Source organism: Zonotrichia albicollis, chromosome 1, assembly GCF_047830755.1.
Source record: "Zonotrichia albicollis isolate bZonAlb1 chromosome 1, bZonAlb1.hap1, whole genome shotgun sequence".
Taxonomy (NCBI): Eukaryota; Metazoa; Chordata; class Aves; order Passeriformes; family Passerellidae; genus Zonotrichia; species Zonotrichia albicollis.
This window is the reverse complement of record NC_133819.1, coordinates 28,313,506-28,337,216: the sequence shown is the minus strand read 5'-3', so window position 1 is coordinate 28,337,216 and position 23,711 is coordinate 28,313,506. Positions and strand designations below refer to the sequence as shown.

Sequence of the window (23,711 nt, the reverse complement as noted above, 5' to 3'; positions counted from 1 at the left end):
GCAGCACAACCTATTGCACACCAGAGATGGGCCAAGCCTTCAGGTGGATCTGAGGGCACACACAGCAGACAGATTTGCTGTCTGGAGCTGCCACTATTTCAGTCTCCTACTCCAACTCACCATTTTCTGTAATGCATGTGTAATGCTTCTGTCTCTTTCATTCTTTCAGAGGTAATAGGTTACCTGAAAGAATATTTGGGGGGAAAATAGCAAACATGAACGTCGGCATTCCAAATGGTCACAATATTCTGAAGAGAAATATTGGTGAATTCCTTTTATCGCTAACTTTCAAACAACAGGAAGCAATCCAGTAGGAAATATTTGACAGGACAATGAAAAAAACAGATACACAAAAATTCTTGATATAGGATCAAGTAAATGAAATATGCAAATGCATGTGATTCATTTTCCAGGGCAAAACACTTCTGTATGATGTCTGGTATAATTAAGGCTGTGAAAACTTGAAGATCTTTCATATACTTTATACAGTTTACACATTTACAGCTAATCAGAACTGTTTCTTTATTGGCTATTTTATGTGAGTGCTGAATAGCAGTCCCTTTTTGTAGCTTTTTTCCCTGCAGCAACTACTGAAGTCTTCATTTACACTGCACAAATTATCCTTAGCAGCAGGTAGGAAGCAATCAGCAAGGTGTAGCTGGCAATAGGTCTATTTTCATTACAAGATGGAGAGAGCCAGGGGACATGACATTTGTCCAACATAGTCAGGGAGGACTCTATTAGGAAAATCAGCTCTGGAGAATTGTAGTCTTGCTGAGGAGAAATTGAAAGGGAGAATGTGGGGAAAAGTGTGGTTGTTTTGTTTGGTTTTTTCTTACTGTTTCTCATTAAGGTAAGAAAAAGACAGAAGTAAGAAAAAATTCAAAACCTTTAAAAACTTTCTACAATGCCACAAAATGCATATAATTCTCCTGCTCTTGAGTACACTGAGCATTTCAGAGTATGTCTGTGAAATGATTTCACAGCGACTCATTAGTGGAACTGTTAGCAACAAATTTGGAGGAGGAGAGCATGAGGATTTTGGAGATAAAAGAGAGTCACAGCTAATGCTGTTATATCACACTGGATAAATTTTTCAAACAATAGTAGAATAAAACAGAGGTGGGAGGGAAATTGGCAAAATCATAATGGCTTAATTTTACAGACCTAATTGAGATGGCCAATTTGAGAATCTGAATATCCCAGAGTGTCCCTTGAAGGTGATTTCAGTCCCCCAAAGTTCTTAATTATCTTTTGAAGGTGACTATTTTCTCTTGAACTACAGTGGCAGGAATTTTCCCCATTATATGTTATTATTTCTGGTTCTCCTTTGAGTAATCTCTCTGTTGCCTTCCTTCAGTAAGCAGGAATGTTGTATGCTTTCAAGTATTTACTGGATGTTTTACAAGGAAATATTTTTTCTAGAACTGTGAATACAAAGAAGTTCTCTAAGCAAACGAATGCCCAGCAGGCTGTATTTTCTTTCCTTTTTAAATAATACATTTGCTTGCTACTGGCCTTGGAAATGAACTTCCTCCTTTACCATAACATAGGAAGAAATGTATCTTGTTAAGTTCCAGGGTAGTTGTTTTTTTTCATACATAGTCAAGGAAAACTCATAATATAGTGAAAACTGCAAACTCAGACTTGAATAAAGGCTACAGTCTTTGGCTAAAATTACTAAATATAGAGGCATCTTGATAAATTCTTACATAAGTATAGCTTAAATGCAATCTTCTTAAGAACATCAATATTTGCATTTTTAACCTGAATCAAATTTCTAGAATACAGATGAAATTATGCCTTTTTTAGAGATGGTGAAATGAAATATCACAATGCTTGTTCCAGAAGTCTGTAGCACAGCAGGACATTGAACCCTTCTCTTGTGAGTCCTAGAGTAGCACTTGAACCACAGGTGGAGAAACCCACCTTCATCTTCAGGGGATTATACCTGCAAATGAAAATGAAAAGGAAAACATACTAATCCTCATCTCTTCACTCATCTTTCACCTCTCAGAACCTGAGGAAAAGGACGCTGTCAAGTTTTCTCAAGGACATTGTCTCTTGCAATTTTTTGGTAGGATTTAGAATCCCAGGTCTTTCCCAGGTACCCAACAGTTAACTCAGGTATATGAAGTAAATCAACATTGGATGGGCAAGTTAAGTTGTAGCAAAAGAATTTTTCTAAGGATTTAAATCTAATTTTAAAGCCTAAAGATGAGGAAATGTAATGGCTAGATCTTAAACAAATGTATAAAATATGCATTTGAGACACAGTATACCTACATTCTTTATAGAGTAAGAGACTTGGAGAATGTTGTAAAGCTGGCTGGGGGCAGAGGGAAGAAAAAGAGAATAGAGCCAATGTCTGTCTTATATTCATGGAAAATCTCCAAGTTGTTCGGAAGTGTTGGCCTGAAATGGTGGTTTGCCCCTGATTTTAGAAAACAATTCTCAGATCAACATTGTTAGCTGTTTGGTATTGGAAGCACACCTTTTAGAGGGTGAATACTCTTTCAAATACCCTCTAACACCAACTGCACATTGAAAAAATTCTTGCTCTTCAGTATTGGACAATTAAAATTCAAAAAATGAAACAGACCTCAGTCTCACTGTCTCCATGTGAATTCTGAACAACTGAAAGGACTCAAGTTCTAGTTTCACTTTTTTTTAGTTGCTCATTTATCGATATATTTTCCTTTAATTTTCTTGCATCCCAATTAATCTCCCTGCCTGAGGCTTTGTGTGTTATTCTTAAGAACAACCAAGTATCACTCACCTCACTTTGCAAAGGAGATTAAACAAGGATGGTGCACTAGTAATCCTTGATTCTTAGTCTGCTCATATTTACACTCTCTCTTTAAGGTTCTATAGAGGTATTTCATCAGCACAAAACTGTTACAAAATAAAGCTCCTTGCTATAAATGTACACCCAAACATTCCTTCACATATTCCCATAAGAATAGCTGGTATTTCACAGGCTAAATTTGTCAAATCTAGAAATATCATTCAAAATCCTTGAAAATAAAGATATTAAGCATGGTTGTTTTGAAATTAGGTGTTGCAATATTGCTGCAGTCAGAGATTATGGTAGGAAACTTCAGCAGCTTCATCCACTGAAGAATGTTTGCTCAGATCTGGAATCTCCAGCCCAGCCTCAAGTACTCATTAATACAGGGTATGTGTTCTCTTCTGTGCTCTCTTTCTCACACAAAACAAGGAGCATGAAAGAACAAAACAAGGAACATGTAAGAAAACAGCATAAAGAAAAAAGACCATATTGAGCTGAATACTGAACTTTCCAGTTAATCATTTTCTTGTATCACTGTATTAACTTAATTCTATGAAATAAACTAATTGCAGAAAACATAGCTACAGCTAAACTTCTTAACTTGAATTTCTATTTAATTTCCAGGAGATAAGAATTTTGTTCTCACTCCTTGTCATCTGACTCAGGTTAAAAGCTTCTTCATATACTTGAGTTGGTGCAGCAAATTCAACTATTTGCTTTCATATTTGTTGTGAGGTACATCTCTGCTGCACTGCAATATGCCCTTTGTTGTGCCAGTTTAAATATCATCCATACATGAAAGGCAGTGAAATTCTATCAGCGAGGTTTTTTTTCTGAAAGCAAGCAGTGTTGGAACAAAATCAAAGCAGCAGACAAACCCATCCTGCTCCTCTCCAGCTTTCTAAAACTTTCTCAAGTTGTGGGATATGGGAGAGATGCAATTAAAACAATTCTCTAAGTGCTTTATTTGCCACCTGCCATTCATTGAATACCTGCTGATAAAAGTGAGTTTTTTTACTTGCAGATTTGTCCTGATAGACTGGAATTATGAAAGTTCACAAGTGCTCCAGGAGCCACATGAAGATAAATATAGATTCAATCAAATCAAATCAAGTTTGGCAATAAAGATGTAAAAAGTGAATTACTTTCAGCTTGCCCCAAGTTGTTTAACAGAACCAGGACAGTTTAGGAAGGCAGTTTTGTTTAAAAAATTTATACAACCTTTTACTGTTCAATTCTTCTGTGACTCTGTTAGCTATATAATTCCCAAGCTGTTACAATTTTCAAAAGGTATTTTATCCAAAACTTACATTACGTTCAGAAGTGCTTATATCATGTTATTTTAATTAAATCTTTTAACTGTCACATTTTATGCTACAATATATTTGTGGCATAACTGTACATTAACTATTCCTATTCTCTGACCAGCATACTCACTTGGTCATTTTCAACAAAGGTGTGTGTCTATATTAGTGTTTTGTGTTAAAACTTCCCTGCACTTCTGAGGTGAATGTCCCAGTTCCTCTTTACACTGCTCTGAGATCTGCTTGTGAAGAACCATTTGGGACAATAGTGAGGTGATGTGAATGTGCAAACCCAAGGTAGCTGGGAATGCAAGATTTGAACACCGAGTCCAGCTGTAATTGTTAGTACCAGTAATTAAATTTTGCATCAATATTTTCTTTCTTTTTACATATATCTTTTTCCTCCTTGCTTTTTGCCTCTTAATGTAACTGTAGAGAAAAACAATTATGTACTTAAAATATGAATATTTGTCTTTAAATTAGAGAGCTTTCATAACTAATTCTCACACTGTTTACTAGAATGCATCTCATCCTACTGATTAAAGATGTTGGAAGAGCTGTTATCTACAGCATGTCCTATGTCATAAATCCATATGATCAGAGAGGGTAGACCAGCAATGTCCTGCTAATGCTGAAGTTCCTGTGTAACTGACAGAGACTATTCATCTGACCTTATATGTTAGATCAGGGAATTGATTCAAATTCAGGAGCCAAATACATAATGTAAGTTTGAGAATGTAATGTAGTCACAGCTTCAAAGCTTAGTTATATCAAAAAGAGGCAATTCAATTTCAGTAGTTGTTTTGCATTGCTATTGGAACTAGCTTCTTGCAGATTTGTGAGAGAAAAACTAAAGCTACAGGCATTTTCTGTACCAGAGTTAGGGTACATGAGCAGAAGGTTTGTGTGTACACTTATGAAACCACAGGGTCCTCTTGGTGCACACAGGCCCCCATTGTCTTTTGAGGATATTAAACACAGGCATCATGTATAGGCAATCATACTGACTCTGATTTTATTTTGAAGTTCATCTGAATAGTTTCCAATTTTAAGACAACAAAGATCTGAGGCTGAAAATAGTGACAACCAATTGTCAGCACCATTGACAAACTGGGATATTTTGTAAAAAGTCAGAATTTTTTCACTTCAAGTTTATAAAGGGACTTATGTGTGTCCTTATGAACCAATTTACTCAGATTATAATGTCAGCATTCACAACATCAATAAAAATAGAGCTTTATAATACAACAATGGGCAGAGTGCCATTTTAGTAAATCAGAGAGGTGTGGCATTTTCTTTTCAGCAAGTTATTCTCAAACAAAGGTCACTATAAAATCATTCTCTTAACAGACACATGGGAGGGAAATCTAAAATGACCCTACAAGGATTTTAATTGGCATGTGGTAAAGACCTAGTTTGGTTTTCAAGTACAATAATTTTGAGTGAAACAGAAAAGTAGTAATTTTTCTAGTTAAATGCTTCAGGTCTGTGATTGGATAGGTTTCATAATCTTCCATAATGGACATTAAAAAAACTAAAATAAAGACAGAATTATTGTTAGTCCACTAATATGATGATAATTGCTTTTACATGGAGCATGCCAAGGATATTAAATTAAAAAAAATAAAAAAGAAAGGAAAATAATTAATGCTAAAAGTTTATTTTAAACTAAAAAAATCCACCAAACCTATGTAAAAAGTTGGTGTTTTTTTCCCTCTAATGAAATGAGCTCTTTACATATAAATTATATTGTAATAACAGAGCTCCCTGGTGGAAAAGAGTTCCTTCTCCTGCTGGCAAAAATTAAGATAATCACAGATGGCTAATGATCAAAAATACTGACTGACAGCTCTGAAGTACAAGGCATAGATAATATTCTCAGAGCTACAGTTTATTTATACTCAGATCTGGCTTTAGGCACCCACAAAAATGTGCATTTGTGATGTCCTATTATAATGGAGATTTTTTTGGTCACCAGTCCCTGTTGCCAAGGTTTTTCCTTAAGATTAAACTGATCACCATGATTTTTTTCACCAAAATACTTGTGTTTCAGCATATCAGTTATTTAAAACTATCTGTAAGTAGCTAAATTTTCTTAAACATGTAGACCATTATTTTTAGCAGCATTATAATTAAAATATGTATTTTGAGTTCTTATAAATATTATATACTTCAGGGTTTATATACTGCAGAAGTCAGTGAGGGCAAAGAGATGGTACTGAAAATCACTTGTTTCTTGTATATGAATGATGGTGTACAAAGGGACTGGTTTTTTTGGTAGTGTTCAAAAACCTATAAGGAGTTTGCTCTTGCTCCCACTTACGTTAGATGAAATGTTTACCTGATTCAGCCAGGAGGTGGATGACCTTATAGGTAATTCTAGTTTTCTCAAATGTTTCTTAATTTTCACTTTACAGCTCCTTTAAAAACTTTGCTAAACATTTTGTGGAGTAGAAACCTACCTTTAATTTCAAGGCACTGTGATTTAGGCTGTGATTGTTATATTCTTTCAATACACATCCAACATGCAACAACAAATGTTTTTAAATAGAATGTCTGCCCTATTGAAATAGAATTTCTAGCTCCTATAATGTAGACAAAAACCTGAAAAAATATTACAGACCCATTTAAAAAGTTTGCTAATAAGAATGCCAATATTAAGTACACCCAAAGAAATTAGCAATTTTTTATGAGCTACATTTCCCATGAAATATTATGTAGCAAAGGATATCTGAAAAAGTTTCCACTCTTTATCCATTTAACTTTCAGGTACATATTGAGAAGATGGCAGGAAAAAGAACAAAGTTCATTGAACTGTGGTATTGATTTTTTTTAACTTCAGCAATCGGGAGAGAGAGAGGTGCTACTTATGGAAAAGCTACACAAAATTACAATTCACTGGACACCATTGAATGTAGAAAGAAATTTTCAAAATCCAAAATTGTAGGAAAACCTACAGTCAGAATTTGCACTTGCTCAGACTCTGCAGCTCATCCTCACAAGCAGCATAAACAAGGCTTCATTAATCACAGAGCTCCCGGAAATACTTGCTTAATAAACCTTTTGATTTTCAGCTAAGTGTGATTTTTGGACATAGGCTGAGGATTCTCGTGCTGACAGCAATAACCTTGCTGATATTGCATAGTCTCAGATTTTAATACAGGTTGACTTTCTTTTCATTCAAGTGTCTGACTGGACCCCTGCTACCCGAGCTGGAAGCTCTGGGTGTAAGGAGCACCCATATATCAATGCAGCTCCTGTTATGCCAGAACAGTGTAAATTTTACAATGGCAGGCAATGTAGCTGGAGTAATAAGTAATACCAACTTTCCCCATGCAGACTGTATTTTTGTAGCTATGCTGAGCTTCATCCCAACTGAAACGATTTCAGCAAGTTATTTCATCAAAACACATGCGCAATTTATGAGTAAGTCTGTGACTTACTAGCATTCTAGCAGCAACAAATGTATCACAAATTACTTCTTAGGGTAAAACCTGGTATACAGTGTTACATTAACAACTCAGAAGTCAGTAATAAGAAAGAGAGGGAAAGAGAGTGAGAGAGACTGAGAGAATTTTATTTTTTTTTTAAATAAAAGAGGTGTTAGGAGCTACAGGGGCTTCACAAACCAGCACTTTTTAAGACCATGTATTCATTCTACCTCCTTTGAAACCCAGTTACAGCTAAGTGAACTATAACAACTAAACTATTTCACTGAACAACAATAAACCAAAACGAGTAGAAGTACTAAAAGCATGCCTGAGGCAACAGAAACTTTTGTGTTAATTTCCATCTCTTTCAAGTGCGTTTGATGAATGATGTGACAAAAGAATCCTAATTAAAGTTGAAATCCTGAATACTAAATAAATTAGAAGTGCCACTACATTCATCTTCTACAATGATAATACTGCTACTTCTACTCCTTCTCTGTGCCCCTTTGCTTACATCTGTGGCAGTAACTCAGCAAAGGGCACTGCCAGCACAGATGGGGAAATGGATACTCTTCCCCAAATGGAGAGATAATTGGACAGGCTGCTTTGTTTCCCTTCACTGCCTTCAATTTACACAAAGAAAGCCTACCAGGAGCATTCAAAGTATTTTTAGGTATATATTTTCCTCTCAATGATTTAAAACTTGACAAGTGACACTACACTATCTGGTCTTTAGTAGCACTAGAAAAGTTGCTATGTTTATGGCCATTAAATTTTTATTTCTTTTATTACTGGAGAATCATTAAGTATATATATACTTGGAGTAATATATAATCCTAATGGGTTGGAAAGCAACACTGAAGGGATGAAATTCTATGGCTTGTGTCACACAAGCCAAGCAAGACAATCATAAATGACCTTAAAATCTATGAATCTTTCAAGGAGCTGCCCCATTCAATAAGCAGACTGGAACATGAATTATGACTCCCAAGAGACATCCTTTCCTTGCTCCCCTTTTGTTCCAGGGAGGAACTCTGAAATACTTCAGGAGAAGTTTATATCCCCAGCCTGTCCAAGCAGTAGACTTGTCTTTTTCTGTTCTCTTTCCACTCCTCCAAGAAAGAGGGCTGTCAAGGGAGGAGACCATTCTGTTCCCACCACAACTACACTCAAAATCTGCCAATGCAGACAAAAGTGGTGCTTCAGTGTCTCCAAATCCCAATTGTACTGTCTAACGCCTGTGACAAGAAAGGACCTAAAAGGCTGTAGTCAATCAGGGACTCAAATGGGGGGCATGTAGTCCACTCTCTCAACTGTGTCAGCACTTAATAATGCCTGCCTGTCAGAAAAAAATGTAAAAACATAATAAACATTTAATGATATATCTCCAAATTTTTCTCCCATCCCATAGTAATTTATAGCAGATTCTGATTCAGAGTTCATACATTTGTATTTGAAATCTCATGATGTACCTCACATGCACAGAACACACATAACTTGACTGACATTGTTAAACATTTCAACACTTCAACTACATAGGTCACACAACACCAAGTGTCTTCTTTTATCTTCTTGCAGTGATATCACACTTCTTGGCTCCTTTTAAACTATGTAGTTTTCTTTGTATTTTCAGAATTACAAAAAAAAAAAAAAAAACCAAAAAAAACCCAAAAAACCCCTAAACTTTAATTTGAGGTTTTACACAAGTTTTCAGATTTGTTATATGAAATCCTTTTTTTTAGAGGAAATTAAAGGGAGAATTATCTTAATGAAAAGGATAGATTGCTTGCTTGTATCTGAAAGATTTTAAGACCTGATTTTACACCTAATCTAGCTCATGACATTCTAATTAACTACATTTTTTATTTATTTAAAGTACTGTGAATAGTGATCATTTCAGTGATCAGAGTGGATTGTTGGGCTAATTATTCTATATAGGTTTCTTTATATCGGTTTAATAAATTGCCTAAATAGGGGAGACATGCTGAGATACATATTATGTCATATTATTTATGGAAATGCCTATCTTGCACATGAACAATTGAATATTTGCAGCATCAGCTCTTGAATTTTAACTTTGCATTCTGTTACTAGCAGTAAAATATTTTGTTTTAAATACAACTCAAAGTAAAGACAATTTTCAACCCATCTTTAAAAATGCACAGAATAACTAATTATCTTACTAATTCTCTCTCACACAAACACTTTGTGATACAAGTATGCAACTTGGATTTTCGTCTATGCTTAGAAAACCCAGTTTGACAGGTAAATATCAGACTTCCATTTTTTCCTGGGTTTTTGAATGACTTAATATGTATGTCTTAGGGTGCAGGTCAAGGATAAAGAAGACAAGCAAGAGATATTTGAAAAATAAATGTTTGGAACTTGAGAGCTTAGTAACTGACATGTCTGCTTTGCAAGAAAAAAGTGAACTCGAACAGGATGGACTTCTCTCAACTAGCAGGATGGACTTCTCTAAACTAAGGTAAGAAATTAACTTGGAAATTTAACTTGTCTTTTATCATTTGTGTTGCAACAGAGCTTAACAAAGTCACTGCAAGCTTTCCTTTCTTAGGGATAGATTAGGTTGTATTTGGCCTTCACCACCACTTTGACTTCATTATCACTGACCTTGATCCCTTCTGCCACTGTCTGCTGTGATCCTTGGGGATTAACTGCTCAAAGGTTATTGACTTACCTACGTGTATATGAGTTGGCATCTCTGCATTCTTAATAATTGATTGTCAAAGCACTTTTGCACCATGCACCTCGCTTTTTTTGGCAGAACAAGTGCCCTTTCTTAGCTCAATGTTCAGCTACTCTTCTTTGGGGCATGTGAGTGCCAACTGACGTGATAAAGCATGAAAATATAAGCTTGTCAGTAATGACCCAGTTTGTAGCTGTCAAAACACTTGGCTAAAAAGTCAGAGAAAGCTTTTCAAATTCTTTTGCTGGTTTTACGTGGTGTTTTCTGGATTGTTTTTTTTTTCCTTGGGTCTATCAAAAAATGCAGCAGAAACCATTTTCATTAAGAGAAGTCTAGATTTGGCTGAGGTATTCAAAGGAATACATCAAGAACTGGAGAGGAAAAAGTTATTCTGTTCAATATTTCCAAACATTCAAACAATCTGAAATGAGTTGTAAAACTATGAATGAGAAAAAAAAAAAGAAAAATAAAAATTTATGTCTAATCAAGATTTATGTTTCCTATAAGCATATAAGATAGAGGGGTGTTTTTTTAAGTTTGTTTATTTAAAAATTTTGTTAATTTTGAAGGTTAGAAAGTTTTGCCAGGCTGGCAGGCCTTACAAAAACTCAGCCAAAATTATAGTTAGGTTTGTTGGCTGGGTTTGGGAAGTTTGTTTTTTCTTTTTATTTTTTAATTTTTAAACTGCCCCATTTTCAGTGGTTTTATTGAAGGATTGTCCACACTACTGAAGGCCAGATTACAAAAAACTAGTGGCCTTGAGTGTTGATTAAGCTTAGAAAATAAGGTTAACTGAACACAATAATTTGTTATATTTTTTGCACTCACCAAAATATAAGAACGGGTTTCTTAACTCAAGTGTTTTTTTCACAAGGGGCTCTGAGACATAGAACATCTTTTTGTTATCAGACAATATTTTCTGGAGCTGTAGTGTGCTATTGTCACCGTAAGATAAATCTGTAACGTATTGAACAGAGTAAACTGTTCCTGTTGTATAATGCTTCCCTATCTCTCCAAAGGCTTGAAACATCTTTTATCACAACAGGGGTAAATTTGGATCTTTTATCAACTAGTTCAAAAAAAAGCATTCCATTTAAATAATGTGTCTGGAACCGTAGTCGATGGAGATAATCAGTAGCTTATTAACCTTAATCATAACAACACATTATCACTATTGGGTTTCGTGTTGACTAATTTGCAGAACAATGTGGAAGAGCACACTCAGCACATAAGACTGTTCCTAGTTCTTGGCACTGCATAAATACAGTGACCCTCACTTGAAATGTCACAGACTTAAGAAAAAGCTGTATCATATGATGAAGGAAGAGAGTCGGGGAAAAGAGGATCATGTAATCAGAGAGTTAGTTAAAAAGTAAACACTTGTTAAACCTCTGGACAAAGTGAGACCATCATCAAACAGATACCAAGAGCACAGAATAAAGGTCAGTTACCTTTTATCATGTTTGTGTAGCTTCAGTTAAACTAACAAGCAGCAGCATGTGCTTAGGGTCATAGTTAAACACTTTTGCCTTGATAAATGAGCTGTGTATAAGGTGCTTCCCTTTCAAGAGCATGGACATATTGGAACTCTGATCTACAAAAAAAAAAGACATCAGAAAAGGAAGCAATTTACCTGGGGGCAGAAATCAGTAGTTTCAGTTGGTAGAAGGAAATGAGGAAATAGTAACATGTCAAATAGTAAAATAATAATAAGTCAAACAACTAAAATGAACCAGAGAAACCCCAAAAATAAAACAGATAACTTCAATTTTGGGGAGTGAAATTGCAAATTTTTTGTTTCCAGATTTCTCAAAATCACCAAAAATGCTTTGTGTTGAACTATTTCAGTGTTAAAGGTACATTTCCTCATAACTGCACACTTCTTGTGAAAATTCTTGATACTGATGATTTTAGTATTTTGTATGAACCACACATAAACCTACTACTGAGGAAGAAATATAACCATAAGTCTTACAAGACATTTAGATGTCTCCATCCTCAGAAGAGACACCTTCTAAGATCATGTTATATAATATGGTGTATAGACCATGGTATAGAACAGTTTTGCTGAGTTCATTCAAAAAATGAATTTTTAGAAGTATTAATTTCTTAGATGCTGTAGGACTACACTATTTTCGGTGGGGAAAAATGCTAGAACTGCAATGTACATGTTAATGGCATTACAACAAAATAAGTTCAAGAAGTTTTAGGTTCTGTATTATGAAAATAACTTCCCTAAAATTTTTTACAAAAAAAAGTTAGGTGACAACACCCCAAAATTCATTAGAACCAGTTCTACTACATTAAACCAAAAGAAACAAGAAAATCTTCTGCCTTTTTTCTGAATTATGCTATGCCACTGTACCTCTTTAAATGTATACTGCAGCTTAATAATTACTGTGCCACAGCATAGCAACAGTGTCCTTTCATGATCTGCACTTCATTTGATAATGTGAATGTGCAAACTTCAATTGTCCAGAGCACTCACACAGAGTAGGATTCTACTACAGGCTAAACTTTTTAATGGTCATAGAATGGCTCAGGTTGGAACAGACCTTAAAGATCATGAATACCAGCCTCCCTGCCATGGGCAGCAACATATTCCAATAAACCAGGCTGCTCAAAATCCCATGTAGCCCAGCCTTGAACACTTCCAGGGGTGGCCATCCACCACTACTTCTCTGGGCAACCTGTTCTGGTGCTTCACCACCCTCATAGTGAAGAACTTGTTCCTCATGTCTAATCTAAACCTGCCCCTTTTCAACTTAAAGCCATTACCCCTTGTCCTATAAGTAATGCAATAAGTACCTCTCCAGCTTTCTCATAGACCCTCTTCAGGCACTGGCAGGTATCATATCATTCTCTTCATCAGCTTCAAGGCCCTCCTGTGGGCTCACTTCATCAGTTCCACATCCTTCTTATGTGGGACATTGTCTTCACACCTGGACAATGCTTGGTTGTACCTGTTTCCATGATAGAGAGAATGGTACCAATGTGTTTATGCTTTGTTAAGAGTTCAAAAGTTGTTTGCTGTAAATCACAGTAGGATATCACAGTGGCAGTGGTGCTGCAGCCACTGAATGTTAAAGAGTCCTAAAATTTATTTTTAGTAGCTCAGTTTGTAAAGTTGAAAAATAATATAGACCGACTGTTCTTCAGGTGTCATACAGAAACAGCAAGTCATAATATATTCAAAAATCTTTATAAAAACAACTAGAAGCAGTTGTTCTTCCTTCAGAATAAATTTGTTTTAGTTAACTTCTCTATGCTTATGTTCAACTACAATAGTAAAAGATGAAAATTTCTCACAATATCAAATCAGTTTGAAAATCTTTAGTCCATGTTCTGATATTAGAAGAGCTGAATTTACAATGGAGAGGATTTCAACAAGAATTTATTTGACACAGTGCATAAAAATTTTCTAATTAACAAAGCAAGAAGTAAAAGAGGATGAGAGAGGTAAGCATACAGCAAAACTAAGTACAGTGACTAATGCTGATGAAGAACGTAGAACCTGAGAATGCTTTCAACTATAAAGTTGAAATGAAGCTTCAGTCAGTCATTCTTGACCAAAATCATAATAATGAGGTTTGGGACAGACTGAGAATGAATTCAACAAACTTCATTATTTCAGTCATACAGACTCACAGCGCTGTAAATGAAATTATTGCCTTTTTGTGTCATAAATGGTGCAGTTAACAAAGGCTGTAGATCCTAAAACTTGTCCATGTTTTCCTACTAGCTGCATAGCTCTCTGAACTAACAGGATAACTGTGCTTTTTTTCCAACATGCCATTGTCCTAGACCTCAGTTTTATGGTAAAATACCCGATAAAGACCTGCAGCAATTTGGGTTCTAAATCTGCTAGGCACTAGACAGCAAGAAACCCCAGTAATTCACACAGGCCATGGGAAAGGATTGAGAGAGAAATATCTCACATGCACTATACATGAAAGGACAGTGATTCCACAAAAAAAATTTAGCTTATCCCATATAAACAACAGCTTGCAGATTTGGGACACTAGAAGCAACTTCTTCATATTTTTATATGTAATAAACATATACATGTTTTTATATTCAAAATATTTATATATTTCATTTATAATGCTTATAAACAATCAAAGACATCTAAAACCCTACCTTACTTTCACAGCAATGATTTAGTTTATAAATGATTTTGTAAAACTGGGGCTTACACATCCTAGAATTGTAATTTTACTGAAAAGAAGCATGCTAAGAGAAGATTTCACTGTTAATGCAAGTATACTGATCTGCTCTGAAATAATACAGAAGATGTATCTGATTTTTGCATTACTCTAAGTAAATATTGCCTATAAAATGCAATGACTATTGAGACTCCACCTTAGTGGCAAACAGTAAATAACTTTCTGTGTGCTTTTTGGTATCTTATGATAAACTATGGAAACACTTCACTGTGAAAACAAAAGCTGATCTCTTATTCTGCTGACTCGTAGTCCTTTATTGCACATTTTTCTTATGTAGCTGAACAATACAGTTCACAAGATAAGATGCAACTTGTCTTCACTAAAAATATTTTTATTCAACATTTATGTTGATATTTTAAGTATCATGCACATTGCTAAGTAGTCACAAGATCAAATGCACTTTGGCTTAGTTTCCATATTAGAAAATTGGAAACTTAGAAGATGTTAATTTTATTATCACTCTGGCAATATATTTGAAAGCATATTGATGAGTATTAATGTCATATGCTTAGCCAAAATAATTCCTGAAGTCAGAGCACAATTTTATCTGCTTTAAAGCTTTAGTAATAAGGAGTTGAATATGTATCTTGATAAGTATTTTATATCTTGTTAGCCAATAGTTGGATACAATTGAAAAGTCTCCTACTGTGTACACAGAAATTATGCTGTATTTTGGTAAAACAGTAATGCTGATGAAAAAAGTGACTGAATTCCAATAGAATCTATCAAAAAAGATCCAGACAAACACAGAAATATTATACAGCTGAAGAATTTTCCAGTTGTCAAGACAAACATTCTGGAGTTTTTATTTGGTTTATTTTAAGAAATTCCAGCCAGTTTGGATAATTATTACATGGAAATCACTATGAAATTATTTAGGTTTCCTTTAACAAAATATTCCACGTTTTTTCTTTGCAATTTTTTCAGTCGCCTAAGAGACTGAATTCATCAAGGAATTAGATGAGAAATGGAAGTTTCTGTTTTAGAAAACAGAATGGCAGCTAGACAACAGAAAACAGATGCCAATTATTTGCCAGAGTCTGCGGTAGAACAAAACATTTCATGACATTTACTTTGCCTTAGCAAAGCTACCATTGTTGTCAGTCAGCAGGTTCAGAAAAGAGAGTCCATATGATCTAGGATTGAACTAAAATTCGTACACTTTGGTAAAGATGACAAGATGAAAAATACGTGGTACTTTTTATAGAGTCAGCTATAATAGCACAATCTGGAATAATACTCTCTTGCAGTGTAAGATCAGAGCTGCCTAATAAATTAACTGAAAACAGCATTTGCAGTTCTTGGACTTAAAAGCCACAAAACAGGATTTCTTTTGTCACATATTGAACAGGAAACAGTTCAAGCTGTGCAATGGAAAATAAAATCTTTTGTCAGCACATTAGCTATTTTTATTTGCCCTGAGCATGCATTTGTAAGATGGGCTAGTCTCCATTATATGCCATCCAAGGAACGCAGGAATTATTGCCATGCTGCTTACCTGTAACACATAAAATCATCATGGTATATATTAATGATAGGCCAGCAGTAAATAGTTCTGTTGAGCTAGGACAACAGCCAAAATTTTCAGTTTGGATCTGTAACATTTTTTATGTAGCAAGCACCCTAATTAGATGGTTACACTGACAAAACATTGTATACTGTTTGTGGTTTACCTTTTATAGCAACATGAACTGCACAGATAAAATGCTGTCTGGAGATAAAAACTGTATTCCTATGAGGAATCTATGTCCACATCTTTCTTCCAGCCAGATCTTTCTTAGATTAAAGTCTTAGATTAAAGGCCAAGAATGTCCACCCAAAGGAGCGCCTTGAAGAACTATGCTGGCCATGGAAGATAATGCAGCTGGATGGTTACCTTTTGTTCAGGGCTACGTATACAACACAAAAATGCATGAGAATCACAAGGGGGAAAAATGCCACATTTGTTTACACCTGGTCTTTAAAATAAATACAGAACATAATACCATCATTTCATATGGGAACATCTGCTACCTGTAATATCTGTAGTATCTCATGTTCTTCCCCAACTGAAAGGCTCAATGTAGCAGTGCAACCAGTGGAGGTCCAAGCATGTTTAGTGATGGGGAAGCAGTTACATGTGACCTACCAAAGAGTATCCTTCCCATCAGTCCTCCTGGCCTGACTCAAGAAAGACATGTCTGTAGAGGCCTTCCTAACCACACCGTCTATGTCTTCAGTTCAGCTTGTACTTTTGGACTCTTTCTTTACCGTGGGCCTACCACCACCTTGTCAGTCCACTCCATTTGCACTGTCTTTACATTCCTCCCCCTGAAATACTGACAACTTCAAAGTTAAATGACATCAACCACCTCTCCAAGAGAGTACCAGATGATAAAAATAAATCACCAAATCTCATTCAAAAAACTGTTAGCACAAATATCTGGCACTCACATAAATACAATATATAAATACTTACTAGTTTGGTGGCTGTTCTTCTGAGATACTGAGTGGAGATAATTGCCTGTGAGATTTTAGCAAGGTTTTCTCAGGGTCAATACGTATTATCAAATGAGTCACACCACAGAGAACAAAATAGGTGAACATTGCAGCTTCAGGATGATATCACTGCAGCACAGGGCCCAAATTATGTTTGTAGCTATTTCACACAGTCAACATTTTTTGCAGCTTTAATTCACTGTTTAATTTTTTTTGCATGGCTATGGAAGTCTGCAAAACACACTTACTTTCTGGAGTTTTTTCTCTGAAAGTACCTGCTTTCCAATAATAGTAGTTGTAGTAGTAGTAGTAATAATAATAATAATCATCATCATCATCATCATCATAATCTTCACAGGCATTCTCATTAATATTTTCTGGAAATTGAATTTATAACTCAATAATATTGACTTTTCTGGCAAAAAAATCACCTCAGCATGCCAAAAAAATTAAGCTATGACTTTACTCAGAACAGAACTTTTTGTTAGGAAAAAAATGGTAGCTTTTCTATTAGTCAAGAATTCCCACTATAAAGAATCAACCTTCACTTAGCATATTTCTTTCAAATTAAGCAAGGGCTAAGCAAGACTAACTCATCCTCCCCAGATGATGAGCCAGAAGGCTGAGGAAGTGGGGCTGAGAGGTGGTAAAGGAATTAATGATGTCATGGGGAACATACTGCTGTGGCCCAACAGTGCATCTTTTACTGCTGTGAATAGTTCCACTGATTTCAGGTGGATAGCCCTGAAGGATTAAGGAATGGATTCATAAATGTTTCAAAACAAGTCCGAGGCCCCGGTCATATTTTAAGTCTCAAAGACAGGGTAGTTTCCATCTAACCTAATAGTTCAGAACCTCCACATGCTCATTAGCTGAGGACCTCTGCCCTCCTTATTAGGCCCAATTTTCTCAGATGAACTGTCAGATGGAATCTGCTGCAAGTGTACACAGAACAAATTCCATGTCATTAATGGAACAGGTGTTTAATGATTTTGGATGCATCAAGTTTACCCAGCTTCTTAAAAGATCTCTTCTCGTGTATAATAGTGGCTGCAACACCAGGGATGACTTTCTGAAAAGGTTGGCACCTCCCAGTCTATCAAACCATCAGCTTTATGTGCTTGCCTGGTGAATTTATATTAAATAATAGATTTTAAAGTCCTAAAGTTGAGGAACTAAACAGTGCTTAGGATTCCTATTGCTAGCACTTCTGAGGCAGTACTTCAGCCTCCACTGAAATCAATAGGATCTTCAACAATGTAAGGCCACAAAGAACTTAGGATTCACTAACTGCAATATTAAAAATTCACACAAGAAAGGTTATATTTACTTTAGAAGTTTTTTTTTAAACAAAAGTTCATAAGTCAAAAATGCTTTAAATTGTGGATATCTATAGTTTACCTTTTTTTTTGTCTATAAAAGTATGAGCAGATGCAGAATCAAGCTTTTATCACAGTGAGAACAATGCATTTGACTGAAGTTACTTAAGACATACTGGATAGTGGACTTTAGCACAGTTTATTCCCTGATTTTATCCTAGCCATGGCAGAATAAAAGCAAAAGAGTTCAACAGAATGAGCATGTCAAATGACATGGCATCCTCCCAGAAAGGAGCAGGAAGATGAATGAAAGATTCCTATACCAGGATGGGAGAGACTTATTTTGAAAAAAACTTCTGCATGAAAACCTAGATAAAGTTAGACATTATGTCTAAAATGTCTAAAATAAGACATTTTCTAAGTAAAATTAGGTCAACTGCATTTTAAACACTAAATCTCACTCAAGAATGAAGAGTTGTCATGTTTCTGTTACAGCTACTAATCTCTAATTTTATTCAGGTTTTTGTATTAGTGTGAAGGATCTTTGCTGTCAAGAGCAAGTGGATCCATTTTAAGAATCCCAGCAAACTTAGACCAAAATAAAAACTTTCTCTTTTTGATGGAGACTTTTTGTACTCTAATGTCAAAGGTAACATTCTGTCAATTTCGAGTTACAGTTCATTCAGAATAATATTAAACAGATGCTCTCTGTGCAAGGAAAATTTTGACTGAGTTGAGAAATAATCTTTTTAACAAGACACCATCCAGGTACAGATAGAAGTCCTGAAGGAAGCTAATAAGGCTACATTCCAGTGAAGAGCAATGCACACCCATCTCCCAACAGCTTCTTGAAAGCCTTGCTTCTAACACAAGCTGCTAATGATCTATTAGCCAAGTGACTTTGGCCATGAGCAATTGCGGTGTCCCAGCTGTTTTCTGATGCACCACATTGCTTATGGGGGCAGCCAGAGATGGCAAGTATTTCAGCCATCACAGCTTGAAGTCTTTGATATTTGCTTGCCAACAACAAATCAGTTAATCCAAGAAAGCACTATACTGCATTTCGAATAGAGGTTAGGCTCCACTAAATAAGGAGGCTAAATAACACTTTAGACAATCTAAGACTTTTGATACTTGCCCACTATGATGGCAAGTTCTAACATGAGAGAGAAATAAAATAGCACTGTAAACCTATGTTAAATTATCTTAAATCTCTATTTCTGCACCAGGCCAGATGACAGAGTAGGTGGGAATCTAGTGGGCTTGGTGTTAGATATATTCTCAGGCATCAAGTTATACCAATGACACATCTTCTCAGACCTCACAATGAAAGAATTGTTTTAATAGTAGGACAGCACTCTTGCTCATAATGGATCTCTTTGTTTAATAAACATAACATGACTATATGGTCCTGCTATGTAGGACTTGACAGTCTTCTTTTCTCCTCTCAAAAATGCTTAGTCTGGATACTTGACTTCTGCCTTTGATTTTCTGGTAGAGGTCTGCATAAAGAACTTTTTCAGATAGCTGGAGTTTGTAGGTGAAATCATTAATATAGGTTAGTATACTGTATAATCATTCTTTTTCTTTGAGCTTCCTAACATCACCAGTGGTGAAGGAATTGGAAATATCTGAGGAAACTAATTAAAAGTCAGTATTATAAAATGTTTTAAGACCCTTCGCCACCCACAAGTCGCTCTGCATAGCTGCAACCTCCTGCTGCAATTCTAACTCATTAGGATTGGGAATCCCTTGCAGCAAAAGCAATGCATCTGCAAGAGGCAGCCACACTATGTGGATTCTGAACCTCAGTAGGCATGAGAAGGTCATGATTAATAATCTTCACATTCAGACCATCCAGCAAAGTGATGGCAACTAGATCCCACATATTCCCACACATCAACTCCTCTGACATCCTAATTTAATAAAAACTGTGAGACTGTATATCTAAATTTTCAGTGTAGGAAAACAGTGCCCTAGGTTGACCCCATCTGAGTTTGGCAAGGTCTGGGCACAGCAAGACACTTTTGTGGGAGGCAGCCCCAAAGCTGAGCTGACAATGAAGTGGAAGCTGTCAGTTCCCATATTGATTTTGGGTGCTAGTTCTCTCCTCAGAGGTAACATTCTTCCTCAAAGAAGCTTCCACAAAGTTCCAAATGCAGACACTGGTCTTTTTACGAAGCGTAGACCCTTGCTACTCTGGCATATTGAATTGTCTGATGGCAGGAGTTGTTTCTTCCCTGCAAATCAAGAACTTGCCTCTGTGAAAGGCAATAGTTTCCAGCCTTCCTCACCCTACCATGAAGGCAGAGGATCACCTCCTGTATGAACTCAGTGGAATCTCAGAGATCTTTCCTGTTTAAAAACAGTATTCAACTTGCCTCCTCACAGAGCAAAGGGCTGCTTTGAAACCATTCTCTAACATTGTCATTACTGTTGGGGTTTTTTTTTTCCTTGCTTATAGAGAAACAGGAGACAGGTTTCTTGTGCTGATACTAATTACATCAGTGTGAAAAAGATTCCTACTCACAGCAGAGCACCTTTGAATATGGCAAAAATAAAATATATTTTTGTCAAATACAGATGGTCAGCTCATGTTGTCCTTTTTCATCCTGATCTTTTCCATCCTCACTCAAAGAAGAATATTCTTAGCCCATTTTTCATACAGATCATAGCCATCCTCACTGAAATTTGCCTTTAGAGAAATAAGGACTCTGTTCTTTCCTTTTTTATTTTTCCAGATCTCAAAACTAAACCTTGTTTCACCAAATGTATTGGACTTGTTTGGCAGCTGCAATATTTTTGATTTCAAGACTCTCAGTAAATTTAAAAAAGTTTATATTTCATATTTACCTTTCTAGATCAAATTTTCTCCTTCCTTTCTTAGACAAGAACACATTTGCCCTGAATTTTCATTTGTCAGATGAAATATTAGTAATTACAATTGTAGGCCAAATGCAGGTTTTCTCAAACTGTCTTGTGATTTTGGGTAGAAAAGCAACACCTCATATGTTTGTCATGGTGCTTGATCTCTGGTTGAAATACAAAACCTTTTCCAAAATATCTCTTAATAAGAGACCAGCATCATCTTTCTGGCATGTTTCATGAGCAGTAAGTTCTATGTGAAGGAGGAGAAAAAATAAGCCTCAGCTGAATGGAATAACTCTGAACAATCCCACCTGTAATTTTCCCAGCACTGCTATTAGTGCTTGCCAGTCTGGGGGCTGGAGGGAATGCAGCAGTTGCTTCCTCATCCCTTCTAGTATGGCACTGAACAGACTTTTCTTTTAACTATGGCACCAATATTAAGAAACAAGTGGAGAGATCCCTTTTGTCATATTCCCTTGATGCCAGTGTTTTATTTATAGTTGTCTTCTATGCCAGTGTTTTATTTATGGTATTAAATATATAAAGAGATTATAATGCAGCAAAAAAGGCTGTTATGGAAAAACAGATGCTGTTTTGTCCAAGAGCCATGCTTATGAACAAGGCCACCTGGTTTTACACACACTGACTTTGAACCACATACAGAGCAGAGACCTTTTCTTTCTCATTGTTCAATCAGCTATTTTATCTGTGTCCTACAATGGTGCATAAAATACAGGACATTTCTTTCTAAGAATTAACATGAATCAAATCTTATCTTTTAAGAGACAACAGTGTTCTGAGTTTTGTTTTGGTATCAGGCCTGTGAATATTTTTGTTGCCTGGAAGTACATTAGTATCAAACAAAGCATTTATCCCACAAATTATTATGTAATCTTTGTAAATAATATATAAATATTTCAACTTAATCTTAGCTTAGCACTACTTTTAGTACTGAACTCATTTTATTAGCGTTTTTTATTGGAATTGTTAGTAAATCAATCCTACCTTCTCTTCAAGGCAGTCAGCCCCTCCTAGCGGCTGCTCCCGACCTGCAGCAGAACACTCCAGGTTTTCCTGCCATTTGTCCTTGGTCTTCGCTGAGCAGAGCAGTGAAGGTGGAGCTGTGAATTACTTTTCCTTCTTGAAATATAGAAGAGAACAAGGAAATATTTTTTCATTTAAAGTTATTGATAGAAAAAATAAACTGACACAAATGTTTGCATTATTCCTTGCATTTAATCTTGTCCTACTTTTCATAGCCTGAATACTATGAGTCATACAAATGTGAGCTGTAAGAGTCTATATTGCTCGATTACTCATATTCCTCCCTCTGCTACATCAATACTTTTTGAAGTGTTTTGTAAAGCTGAGCAGTAAAAGCCAAACTATTCCATAGACCAAAAGCTGAAAGCCTAAAAAATGCTTGTGGTAATATCCTTCCTTTTTAAATCTTTCCTTCCCTTAATTTCAGCAATGCTGCTCACACAAGTAGTTAAGCACATGTTTGTATGCTTGTTGGAAAGGGTCTCTGTCAGTCAGCCAGGAACACATTTCTGACAATCTGCCTGGTTTTCCTTCCTCAGTTTTACTGCCTGACTGGTTATTTCTGCCATGACGTTTCACCTGTTGAAACTGCCCAGGGATGCTTTTGAACAGCACCCCATGTTGTCGCTGGAGTTGTGACTTCCCCTTTCTTACATATAAACATTATAAAAAAACCACAGAAAAATAAGAAAAGTGTTTCTCTCTCCTCCTCTCTCCGCTTGTATCTTCATTACAGACATGGGGAATGTAAAAACAGGTTTATCTGCTGTCTGTAAGGTAACAGTGCAATAGAAAAACAGCTCACATAGTGATACCTATGTTTTGAATTTATTACATAAGACCCTGTGCAAAACTTAGCTGTCCCTTTATATGTGAATTTTTCTGAAAAAAGTTTAAAGCCATTTGAGGAAAAGAACATAGGAAATTTCAGTAAAATCCACTGGCAGCAAGCTATCAGCTGCATTTCAGGGTATTATCCACCCAGTTTTCAGCAAAGGGCAGAACATCTACTGCCTTTGCTCAAGTTACTGCATATCATCAGCAATTCCCAGATTTTAGGGCTTTGTGTTAAGGCAGTACTCCCAGTGAACTAGGAACTGTGCTTCTGGTAGCCATCTAAAAGTACCAGCAAAAGCCCCAATTTTCAGAAGTAGGTATTTATTGCTTTGTGAGAATAAGGCATCATGCCAGGCACCTACAGAGAGAGCCAACCCAAATCAATAGCTGGGATCTTAGCAGGAGGTTAAGAACCCATGCACAGCACAGCAAGCAGACAAGACAAGCTTCACTTCTGATATAAATACACAATGCACCCAAGAAAGCCTACAGGCATTGAATCTTTTAGGATCATTATAATTAGCTTACTCAAGTACTTTGATATTGAAAGATACAGCCTTATGTGCCAAAGCACATAGGCAACAACTAGCAAGAAAATTTCTGTCTCTAGCCCCTGGGAGGGAGAAAATTTTAGTTACTGTGTTTAACATCAATAAAAGGTTTTTTGAGCAACCTACTTATGATTTTAGAGGGAAATTGGGGGGAT

At 36.0% G+C, this 23,711-nt stretch overlaps 1 long non-coding RNA gene across 1 annotated transcript; it reads right to left on the bottom strand.

The window, feature by feature from the left end:
* Positions 1–433: 433 nt before the first annotated feature.
* Positions 434–22,636, bottom strand: LOC113460843 (uncharacterized). The gene is made up of 4 exons (XR_003382679.2): positions 22,130–22,636; positions 13,042–13,196; positions 11,685–11,827; positions 434–1,951 (listed from the first exon to the last, which is right to left on the bottom strand). It is a non-coding gene; the product is annotated as an uncharacterized LOC113460843 (long non-coding RNA).
* Between the last annotated feature and the right edge of the window lie 1,075 nt (positions 22,637–23,711).